This window comes from Garra rufa, chromosome 23 (assembly GCF_049309525.1).
Source record: "Garra rufa chromosome 23, GarRuf1.0, whole genome shotgun sequence".
Classification (NCBI taxonomy): Eukaryota; Metazoa; Chordata; class Actinopteri; order Cypriniformes; family Cyprinidae; genus Garra; species Garra rufa.
Genome location: NC_133383.1, coordinates 30,942,607 through 30,954,186, shown reverse-complemented (window position 1 = coordinate 30,954,186; position 11,580 = coordinate 30,942,607). Strand labels below are relative to the sequence as shown.

Here is an 11,580-nt window from a genome sequence, read left to right as displayed (position 1 = left end):
GTTCACAAAACTACATATTTTAAAGGCATTTAAAAAATAAAAACACTCCAGCGATTGAACAGTAATAGTAGATTAGTGTATTGAAAACGTTAAAATGCTTGCTTATTTGTGCTGCATTTTTGTGGAAACGAATTAGCTAGTAAAGACTGTTTCATGAATATGGTCTCATCGTTTGAGCCACATAGTTCAACAAAGCACGGCCGTTTTTAATGACCAACTAATAACTTCTGCTATTTAACTGATAAGAGTTCTCAAAAAATGCAACTGTATTGAACATAGCACCCAATCACTCGTTTAATATTTTTTGTTCCCTGTCATTTCGCTGTATTTTATGTTTGATTTAGCACAGGTGCCCTCTTACGTCATACTCCGAAAGTCCCCTTAGGCATTTGTGCGCATGCGCGCTACTCATAAATGGTGCTTTATAGAGGACGCACAAAAATACAGATTAAAATCATTTATATTTAGGTTAAATGTAAGATATAGCTTGTGCTGCATGTTAGCTTGCAAATTATGCCCAAGAACATCATTTATTAAGCCATATGTCTTACTAACAAGAAACAATGCCTCTAACCACAGGCAGGCTCGTCGCGACAAGACAGGCAAACCAAGCAATTGCTTGGGGCCCCGAGCTGGCCTGGGGCCCCAAGACAACGACTGGTTAAGAATAAAATGCAGCGACAAACTGTGTGAGCGCCCCATTGATAGTGAATGCAGTAAAGTGCAATGACACTGTTATCGGGATCACCCTCAAGGGGGCCCCCCTCGCTGACAGCAGCCAGCCAACCACGCGATCTCTGCTGCCGGCAAAATACAAAACTTCCTCGGCAGTCATGAAGCGGAATTATGCTTCAGGAAGCCAAAAAAGAAAGAAGAGAAAGGAAGAGGAGGATAAGAAAAAACAAGACAGTGGTAAGTGATAAATTACACACATAAAATAGCTCTACTTGTCTTGTACAAATGGTGCAATTTTGCAACACGTAGGCTAGCAGAAATATGTTTATGTATGTTAGCTAAGCTACCTGGCTGACAGCAAATGCTGCTTGTAACGAACAGTTAGAGCAACTTTTTTTTGAACGGACGGAACATGGTTACATACTGTAATATGTTTTTTAACTGGATAAGGAAGACGCAGATCTGTTCCAGAATCGCTGTTTATCATATTTAATGACATGACATTGCTATAGCTTTGTAATAGGTTTTGATGAAAGTGGCATGCTATACTAACTATTCCACTGGGATAATCTATTTAGGAAAACCACCAGTACCGCCGCTCCCTATACGCAGAGTACGCAGTCTGCGTAGGGCACCAAGTCCCAGGGGGGCACCATCCCAGCTGCTCAAAAAAATTGTTTTTATATATTATAATAATAAATTAATATTAATAATATACATATACAAATAAACAAAAATATAAACGTATATACTGCATTTGAGTAGGCTAGTAAGCACACGTGATGACGCACAGCATTTGCGCCGCGAGGCGCCCTCACCTCTTGTTTACAGCTGCCTATTTGGCCAAGATGATGATAATAATTGATGAACAATATGCCTGGTCCTGGAAAGAGACATCAACAGTCCGGCGCCGAGAAACGAAAGAAAAAAAAAGCCCGTGCATCACTTTCAGGTGCGTTCATAATCCTGTGAAACTTTATTTTATTCTGTCGACGTTAATGTGTTTTAATGTCGGTAATAATTTCACGACTAACGTGTCTTTCGTAATATGAATGCAAGCAGATCTAAGTAAACAAAATTACTTAAAATGCATTATATTAAAACACAGAGGCAATTATGATTATTGATTAATAATGACCATATGGTGTCATTAAATAACAGTGTTAAAATACATAATCTAATCCAAACATTTAATTAAAATATCCATAATCTTTCCTATCATTTCCTCAACAAAAACATGTGGACATCATAACCCTTGTTTGCTTTATTGTCAAAACTGCCACATGTACAGTGCATACGAGAGTTTTGAAGTTTCATTTCTCTCACACCCTTGGTGCAAACAGGTAAAAAACACAGAATAAAAATATATTAAAAAAAAATACAGACAAATACAAATTATATATTCTATAAAACACAATTTACAAGCATGGATATGATAGAAAGATAGATAAAAAGGCAGATAACCATGGTTTTATCTTAGTAAAACTACTTAATTTCCTTTTGTATGATTCTGAGACTATTAAATCAATCAGACAACTGTATTAATAAAATCATAACTATTGGAGGTAACTCTTTGTTGTTGATATTCTATTTTGGCCCCTATAGTAGGTGTTTTTTTTTATTACTTTATTTTTACTTTCGTAATATTTGGGGGAGGGGGCACAAAAGTAAACTTATGCTTAGGGCACCCATTTGGCCAGCAGCGGCCCTGAAAACCACACAATAAATTCTGTGCATCAAACATTAGCTTGGGATGTTTTTAAGCATTGGTAGTCGACTCACAGCACTTCTAATAATTAGTAAACATTTAATTATAATTTCATTGTTTGTTAACAGTAAAAAGTGTATTTATATAGCACATTTCATACACATTGGCAATTCAAAGTGCTTTACATAGAAGAAATTAAAATAATAAAAAGAAATAAGAATAATTAAAACAGTTTAGAAAAATAAAATACAGTACAGTCGGACGAACAGCTGCACAATGCTCATTCAGTAAATGCATAGCTAAAGACTAAAGATTAATTAACTGTCAATTTACCTTCTATTAATGATTGTTATTATTATAAAGTGTTACCATCTTTTCTTTCTCCCTCAAGGTGCTTTGCTTAAATTTCTCAGCCCTCAGGCTCTTCCTAAGGATACCTCCACTGATGAAGGTAGAGTGAATTTCTCTCACTGACCTGAGCTGAGCTGTTAAAAGTGACCTCTTTCAATATGCCAACAGTGAAATGGTCATTTCAGATTTTTTAAATTATTATTTTCCCAGCTACACCATCAACTTCATCCTCAACATCAACAGATGCATCACTTCTCAGTGCTGATGTTTCCTCTTCAGCACAAGGTACCACAAGCTCTATAATTATAGCTCATATCCTGCACAGCCCAGAGTGTGTGCTGTCATATTGTTAGAAAAAAACAGTGCAAATCACTACTGAATTCCCATCAAACTGTGTAAATACTAGTCACTTTTGCCCATGAACATTGCAGAATTTTTTATATACAGTAGTGCCTGTCAAATTTTAGGTGTCAGACACTCTGTGATGCATTCTGTACCTGAACAGATGGATTTATATAAAGTGTGAGTGAATTTAAACTGTATGGCTATGCTGTGCTTCCTTTGCGTGCATGCGTGCGTGCGGGGGGCCTCCATGTCCATTTTGCTTGGGGCCCCCAAATTCCTTTAAACGGCCCTGACCACAGGTCACCTACGAAAAATAATGCCCCGTTTAAGCCATTCTGAAGGGGTGGAGCGGAAAATGAAAATAAATACGGCCTTTTAAAATTTAAATGCTCCAGCGATTTCATTCCGTCAACCCCTTAGAACCCACCAAGAGCTAAATTCAGGTGTTTGCGAGTAGTTTCATTTAAAACGGAGAGGGCTGCCTTCCGCCTGTGTTTTCTGTTGTACTGACATGAGAGTCAGGGCTCCGAGCTTTCGGTCTGCGAACTACATCACTGAGCCTCTTCTAAAAGCATTTAAATAAAAACACTCCAGCGACTGTACGCAATGTAAACATAATATCATTTTAAAGAGCTATATTAAGCGCATATGAGCTGCTTTTATATGGTTTACGGATGAGCTTCAGGGCTGGCGTTTCTTCGTCCGTGTTCACAAAACTACATATTTTAAAGGCATTTAAAAAATAAAAACACTCCAGCGATTGAACAGTAATAGTAGATTAGTGTATTGAAAACGTTAAAATACTTGCTTATTTGTGCTGCATTTTTGTGGAAACGAATTAGCTAGTAAAGACTGTTTCATGAATATGGTCTCATCGTTTGAGCCACATAGTTCAACAAAGCACGGCCGTTTTTAATGACCAACTAATAACTTCTGCTATTTAACTGATAAGAGTTCTCAAAAAATGCAACTGTATTGAACATAGCACCCAATCACTCGTTTAATATTTTTTGTTCCCTGTCATTTCGCTGTATTTTATGTTTGATTTAGCACAGGTGCCCTCTTACGTCATACTCCGAAAGTCCCCTTAGGCATTTGTGCGCATGCGCGCTACTCATAAATGGTGCTTTATAGAGGACGCACAAAAATACAGATTAAAATCATTTATATTTAGGTTAAATGGAAGATATAGCTTGTGCTGCATGTTAGCTTGCAAATTATGCCCAAGAACATAATTTATTAAGCCATATGTCTTACTAACAAGAAACAATGCCTCTAACCACAGGTCACGTACGAAAAATAATGCCCCGTTTAAGCCATTCTGAAGGGGTGGAGCGGAAAATGAAAATAAATACGGCCTTTTAAAATTTAAATGCTCCAGCGATTTCATTCCGTCAACCCCTTAGAACCCACCAAGAGCTAAATTCAGGTGTTTGCGAGTAGTTTCATTTAAAACGGAGAGGGCTGCCTTCCGCCTGTGTTTTCTGTTGTACTGACATGAGAGTCAGGGCTCCGAGCTTTCGGTCTGCGAACTACATCACTGAGCCTCTTCTAAAAGCATTTAAATAAAAACACTCCAGCGACTGTACACAATGTAAACATAATATCATTTTAAAGAGCTATATTAAGCGCATATGAGCTGCTTTTATATGGTTTACGGATGAGCTTCAGGGCTGGCGTTTCTTCGTCCGTGTTCACAAAACTACATATTTTAAAGGCATTTAAAAAATAAAAACACTCCAGCGATTGAACAGTAATAGTAGATTAGTGTATTGAAAACGTTAAAATGCTTGCTTATTTGTGCTGCATTTTTGTGGAAACGAATTAGCTAGTAAAGACTGTTTCATGAATATGGTCTCATCGTTTGAGCCACATAGTTCAACAAAGCACGGCCGTTTTTAATGACCAACTAATAACTTCTGCTATTTAACTGATAAGAGTTCTCAAAAAATGCAACTGTATTGAACATAGCACCCAATCACTCGTTTAATATTTTTTGTTCCCTGTCATTTCGCTGTATTTTATGTTTGATTTAGCACAGGTGCCCTCTTACGTCATACTCCGAAAGTCCCCTTAGGCATTTGTGCGCATGCGCGCTACTCATAAATGGTGCTTTATAGAGGACGCACAAAAATACAGATTAAAATCATTTATATTTAGGTTAAATGGAAGATATAGCTTGTGCTGCATGTTAGCTTGCAAATTATGCCCAAGAACATCATTTATTAAGCCATATGTCTTACTAACAAGAAACAATGCCTCTAACCACAGGTCACCTACGAAAAATAATGCCCCGTTTAAACCATTACACTCCACTGAAGGGGTGGAGCGGAAAAATGAAAATAAATACGACCTTTTAAAATGTAAATGTTCCAGCGATTTCATTCCGTCGACCCCTTAGAACGCACCAAGAGCTAATTTCAGGTGTTTGCAAGCAGTTTCAGTTAAAACGGAGAGAGCTGCCTTCAGCCAGTGTTTTCTGTTGTACTGACATGAGAGTCAAGGCTCCGAGCTCTCGGCCTGCGAACTACATCACCAAGCCTCTTTTAAAAGCATTTAAATAAGAACACTTCAGCGACTGTGCACAATGTAAACAGAATATCATTTTAAAGAGCTATATTAAGCGCATATGAGCTGTTTTATGTGGTTTACGGATGAGCTTCGGGGCTGGCGTTTCTTCGTCCGTGTTCACAAAACTACATATTTTAAAGGCATTAAAAAAATAAAAAATAAAAAAACACTCCAGCGATTGAACAGTAATAGTAGATTAGTGTATTGAAAACGTTAAAATGCTTGCTTATTTGTGCTGCATTTTTGTGGAAACGAATAAGCTAGTAAAGACTGTTTCATGAATATGGTCTCATCGTTTGAACCACGTAAGTTCAACAAAGTACGGCTGTTGTTAAAGACCTCACCAACTTCTGCTATTTAACTGATTAGAGTTCTCAAAAAATGCAACTGTATTGAACATAGCACCTAATCACTCATTTCATATTTTTTGTTCCCTGTCATTTAGCTGTATTTTCTGTTTGATTTAGCACAGGTTGCCTCTTACGTCATACTCCGAAAGTTCCCTTAGGCATTTGTGCGCATGCGCACTACTCATAAATGGTGATTTAATAGAGGACGTACAAAAATACAGATTAAAATAATTTATATTTAGGTTAACTATAAGATATAGCTTGCACTGCATGTTAGCTTGCAAATTATGCCCAAGAACATCATTTATTAAGCCATATGTCTTACTAACAAGAAACAATGCCTCTAACCACAGGTCACCTACGAAAAATAATGCCCCGTTTAAACCATTACACTCCACTGAAGGGGTGGAGCGGAAAAATGAAAATAAATACGACCTTTTAAAATGTAAATGTTCCAGCGATTTCATTCCGTCGACCCCTTAGAACGCACCAAGAGCTAATTTCAGGTGTTTGCAAGCAGTTTCAGTTAAAACGGAGAGAGCTGCCTTCAGCCAGTGTTTTCTGTTGTACTGACATGAGAGTCAAGGCTCCGAGCTCTCGGCCTGCGAACTACATCACCAAGCCTCTTTTAAAAGCATTTAAATAAGAACACTTCAGCGACTGTGCACAATGTAAACAGAATATCATTTTAAAGAGCTATATTAAGCGCATATGAGCTGTTTTATGTGGTTTACGGATGAGCTTCGGGGCTGGCGTTTCTTCGTCCGTGTTCACAAAACTACATATTTTAAAGGCATTAAAAAAATAAAAAATAAAAAAACACTCCAGCGATTGAACAGTAATAGTAGATTAGTGTATTGAAAACGTTAAAATGCTTGCTTATTTGTGCTGCATTTTTGTGGAAACGAATAAGCTAGTAAAGACTGTTTCATGAATATGGTCTCATCGTTTGAACCACGTAAGTTCAACAAAGTACGGCTGTTGTTAAAGACCTCACCAACTAATAACTTCTGCTATTTAACTGATTAGAGTTCTCAAAAAATGCAACTGTATTGAACATAGCACCTAATCACTCATTTCATATTTTTTGTTCCCTGTCATTTAGCTGTATTTTCTGTTTGATTTAGCACAGGTTGCCTCTTACGTCATACTCCGAAAGTTCCCTTAGGCATTTGTGCGCATGCGCACTACTCATAAATGGTGATTTAATAGAGGACGTACAAAAATACAGATTAAAATCATTTATAATTAGGTTAACTATAAGATATAGCTTGCACTGCATGCTAGCTTGCAAATTATGCCCAAGAACATAATTTATTAAGCCATATGTCTTACTAACAAGAAACAATGCCTCTAACCACAGGTCACCTACGAAAAATAATGCCCCGTTTAAACCATTACACTCCACTGAAGGGGTGGAGCGGAAAAATGAAAATAAATACGACCTTTTAAAATGTAAATGTTCCAGCGATTTCATTCCGTCGACCCCTTAGAACGCACCAAGAGCTAATTTCAGGTGTTTGCAAGCAGTTTCAGTTAAAACGGAGAGAGCTGCCTTCAGCCAGTGTTTTCTGTTGTACTGACATGAGAGTCAAGGCTCCGAGCTCTCGGCCTGCGAACTACATCACCAAGCCTCTTTTAAAAGCATTTAAATAAGAACACTTCAGCGACTGTGCACAATGTAAACAGAATATCATTTTAAAGAGCTATATTAAGCGCATATGAGCTGTTTTATGTGGTTTACGGATGAGCTTCGGGGCTGGCGTTTCTTCGTCCGTGTTCACAAAACTACATATTTTAAAGGCATTAAAAAAATAAAAAATAAAAAAACACTCCAGCGATTGAACAGTAATAGTAGATTAGTGTATTGAAAACGTTAAAATGCTTGCTTATTTGTGCTGCATTTTTGTGGAAACGAATAAGCTAGTAAAGACTGTTTCATGAATATGGTCTCATCGTTTGAACCACGTAAGTTCAACAAAGTACGGCTGTTGTTAAAGACCTCACCAACTAATACACTGAAAAAAATGATTCATTGAATTTACTAAATTTTTTTAAGGTAAGTGGTTGCAATCAATTGATTTGATCTAAATTTAAACAAACACATTTATTTGGATTTAAACAATTTTATTTAGTTAACTTAGTATTAAAAAAAATAGTAATTTCAGCCCAATTTAAATATGCTACTTCCTCTTAATTTATTTAATTGTTTCTGAAGAAAAAATATTCATTGAATTTACTCAAATTTTTTAAGGTAAGTGGTTGCAATCAATTTATTTTAGCTACATTTAAATAACCACATTTTGTTGACTAAATTTCAAAATTGTTTTAATCACTTACCTTAAAAAAAATCCTTTTCTTAAGGAGAGGTTCTTAAATGGCTTTGCAAATACACACAACAAGTTTAATGTTTTGAATTTATTTTTAATGTCATCAAATGTAAATTCAGTAACAGTTTCTTTGTATATACAACAAGTGTTTGGAAGACAAGTGCTTACTTAACGTTGCACATTCACAAAATAAAAATTAACAAAAATTCACAGGTGAAAGAGGCCACATTGTTGAGTGCGGACTTGGAATTGCAAAATTAATAAAAAATATGTGGAAACAGGCAACAGTATATAGTGATTAAACAGTATATTGTATTTTTTTCAATAGTGAATAAAACAATAGTGCTAAAACTGTTCATATGTCATGCAACAAACTGCAATTTGTAATGGATTTTACAGGTATGCCCATGGTGATGTGTTGTGGGTCTTTCAAGGAGTCATCTCTTTGACTGTCCTATATTTAAATAAAAAGAAACTGTTATTAGTAGGGTTGGGTATCAACTGATATTTACCAGCCAATATGCACAAAAACACATCAGTATGTCACCATAAACAGCTGTTTTTTTTTAAGTTAAAGTGAAAGGAAGCAGATGAGAAAGAAAACTGACAAATCTATTTGTATATCTCCCACATGTCGTTCCTAATCTGCAAATGGAACACAAATTCAGATATTTTTAATGAGATCTGTGAGCTTTCTAACCCTGCATAGACAGCAACGCAACTCAACTGAAATGTTCTTAGGCCAAGAAACACATTAAAGATATTGGTAAAATAGTCCATGTGACATCAGTGGTTCAACAGTAATTTCATGAAGCTACGAGAATACTTGTGCGCAAAGAAAACAAAAATACAGACTCCTCCGCGCCACCGTCTGCCATTCATGAGAGTACCATGACACAAGTGTTTGGTGTTGCTGACATGAACATGCATGGGCTGAACCATGTTTATAAGCAAAGAAAAACACACGCATATGTCATTGTAGTCTTGACAATGGAGGCAGGAAGAAGAATTGTTGAATAAAGTTATTTTTGTTTTCTTTGCACATTAAAATTATTCTTTAGCTCTGTAAAGATACGGTTGAACCACTGATGTCACATAAATGGTTACACTTATGTCCTTAGTACGTTTTTGGGCCAGTTATATTGTTGCCTATGCAAGTCCAGAAACCTCTCAGATTTCATTGAAAAAAATGTTTTAATTTTTTTTTGGTTCTGAAGATAAACTAAGGTCTTCTGGGTTTGGAAAGACATGAGGGTGAGTAATTAACGACAGAATTTTCATTTTTTGGGCAACTATAACCCTTTTAGTATTTGAAATTTAAGTAGAATTTAAATTCAAGCAGAGACATTTTTGTCTGGACACTGTATTTGACATCACTGTGTTAAATAATAATACATATGGGAAAGGAAAAGACACTTGATAAATGAATACATACCTCCTGTAAAATGCCGAAATATTTGACCATTTTCCTCCCAGTAAGACCTCCTTTCTGGAAAACAGCAGTGATCTGTGGAACATAACATATTACATTATATGATATATTGCATTAAAGTCAACGGTTTTTTTGTAAAATGCTTTAATACTAAAATTACTTACTGTGCATATTGCTGGAATAATACAACTTCAGGAAAGTGGCGAACCTGGAAACTTCCTTTGGCATCAAGGAAATGGTATGTGTCCTAGTCACAGGAACATGCAGAGAGTCCCTCAAATGAAAGTAAAAACACAATAATTATTATTGCTAGTTTAAAACAGTTTACATGCTGCACCATTAAAGCTAGCAAAAAGGGGCATGTTCACATGATTACAATTGTGAACACTAAAAACATTCAGAAATCCAATGTTATATTGTGAGATTTACTGATAGGAACTAACTGGAAATTCCCCTCATAACTTCATGCCTTCGTCCATATTTTTGATTTCCCGGAACTTTCTATTACAAGGCATAGTTATTTGGAGTTGTGATGGTGTCCAGTATGAACGAAACACATCTAACGTAACACCACAAATAAAGTTTGAGTCTGTGGAAACAATTCTACAGTACAAACACGCAGTTAAGGATACGATCTTCCCATCATTGCTTTAAATGCAATAGTTGCCACAGAAGTTAATAATTTTTTTCGGTATCACGCAAGCACTACCTTACCTTCAGCCAAAACAAACTGCTCTTGAACAAACAAGTTAGGACATTAAAGATGACCCGTCCAAAAGGATTTAACGTTATATGTCATGTTTAACCACATTAGAAGCCGGCAGATTCCCGAAGGACTGGCTGTGGTAACGTTAACTAGGCGGGAACACCAATAACGTTACCGGCCTGAGCATCTCCGAAAGCGCTTAAGCATTTAAATAGATGCTATCCTTTCAAATAAACGGCGTATTTTAGGCTTATACAACTACATTTTCATACAAAAATATCTTAAAAGTACATTCTGTCACATAAAAAAGTATTATTTGTGTTATTTGTGTAAGTTATATGTGACCGTCCGTTGGTCGCTGTGGAATTTCTCCCAAAGACTCATTTTGCAGATATTATTTATACAGCGAACAAACTATTTACTGTAATAAACAGTGCTACACTACATTATTACTCACATAAATATTACTCACCGTGTAAATCGACCGAATGATGAAAACTCCGGGTCCGGAATGAAAAGTTCCCACCGTGAACCTGACTGAGTCGTGACTGGAAACTCCTTTTGGCGCCAGGGAGAATGTGCATTTGTGCGCATGCGCAGAAAGTTTACTTAATATTTTCTAACTGAATTTAATTAATTCACATGGCTTGGATTTAAAACACATGCAATTTGCTTAAAACCAATTAATACTTATTAATTAAAATCAAAAACTAAATTTTTATTATTTAAACTAGCGAAATTGAATCATGCTTAATTTAATTGGGGCCATAATCATTTTTTTCAGTGTAACTTCTGCTATTTAACTGATTAGAGTTCTCAAAAAATGCAACTGTATTGAACATAGCACCTAATCACTCATTTCATATTTTTTGTTCCCTGTCATTTAGCTGTATTTTCTGTTTGATTTAGCACAGGTTGCCTCTTACGTCATACTCCGAAAGTTCCCTTAGGCATTTGTGCGCATGCGCACTACTCATAAATGGTGATTTAATAGAGGACGTACAAAAATACAGATTAAAATAATTTATATTTAGGTTAACTATAAGATATAGCTTGCACTGCATGTTAGCTTGCAAATTATGCCCAAGAACATCATTTATTAAGCCATATGT

The 11,580-nt window shown here is 36.1% G+C and overlaps 1 long non-coding RNA gene across 2 annotated transcripts; it reads right to left on the bottom strand.

The window, feature by feature from the left end:
* Window positions 1-8,403: 8,403 nt before the first annotated feature.
* Window positions 8,404-11,120, bottom strand: LOC141299718 (uncharacterized). Of its 2 annotated transcripts, XR_012341833.1 has the most exons (4): window positions 10,941-11,120; window positions 9,927-10,036; window positions 9,766-9,837; window positions 8,404-8,784 (listed from the first exon to the last, which is right to left on the bottom strand). It is a non-coding gene; the product is annotated as an uncharacterized lncRNA (long non-coding RNA). The 2 variants fall into 2 exon arrangements; XR_012341832.1 differs by having other exon boundaries at window positions 9,927-11,120.
* Between the last annotated feature and the right edge of the window lie 460 nt (window positions 11,121-11,580).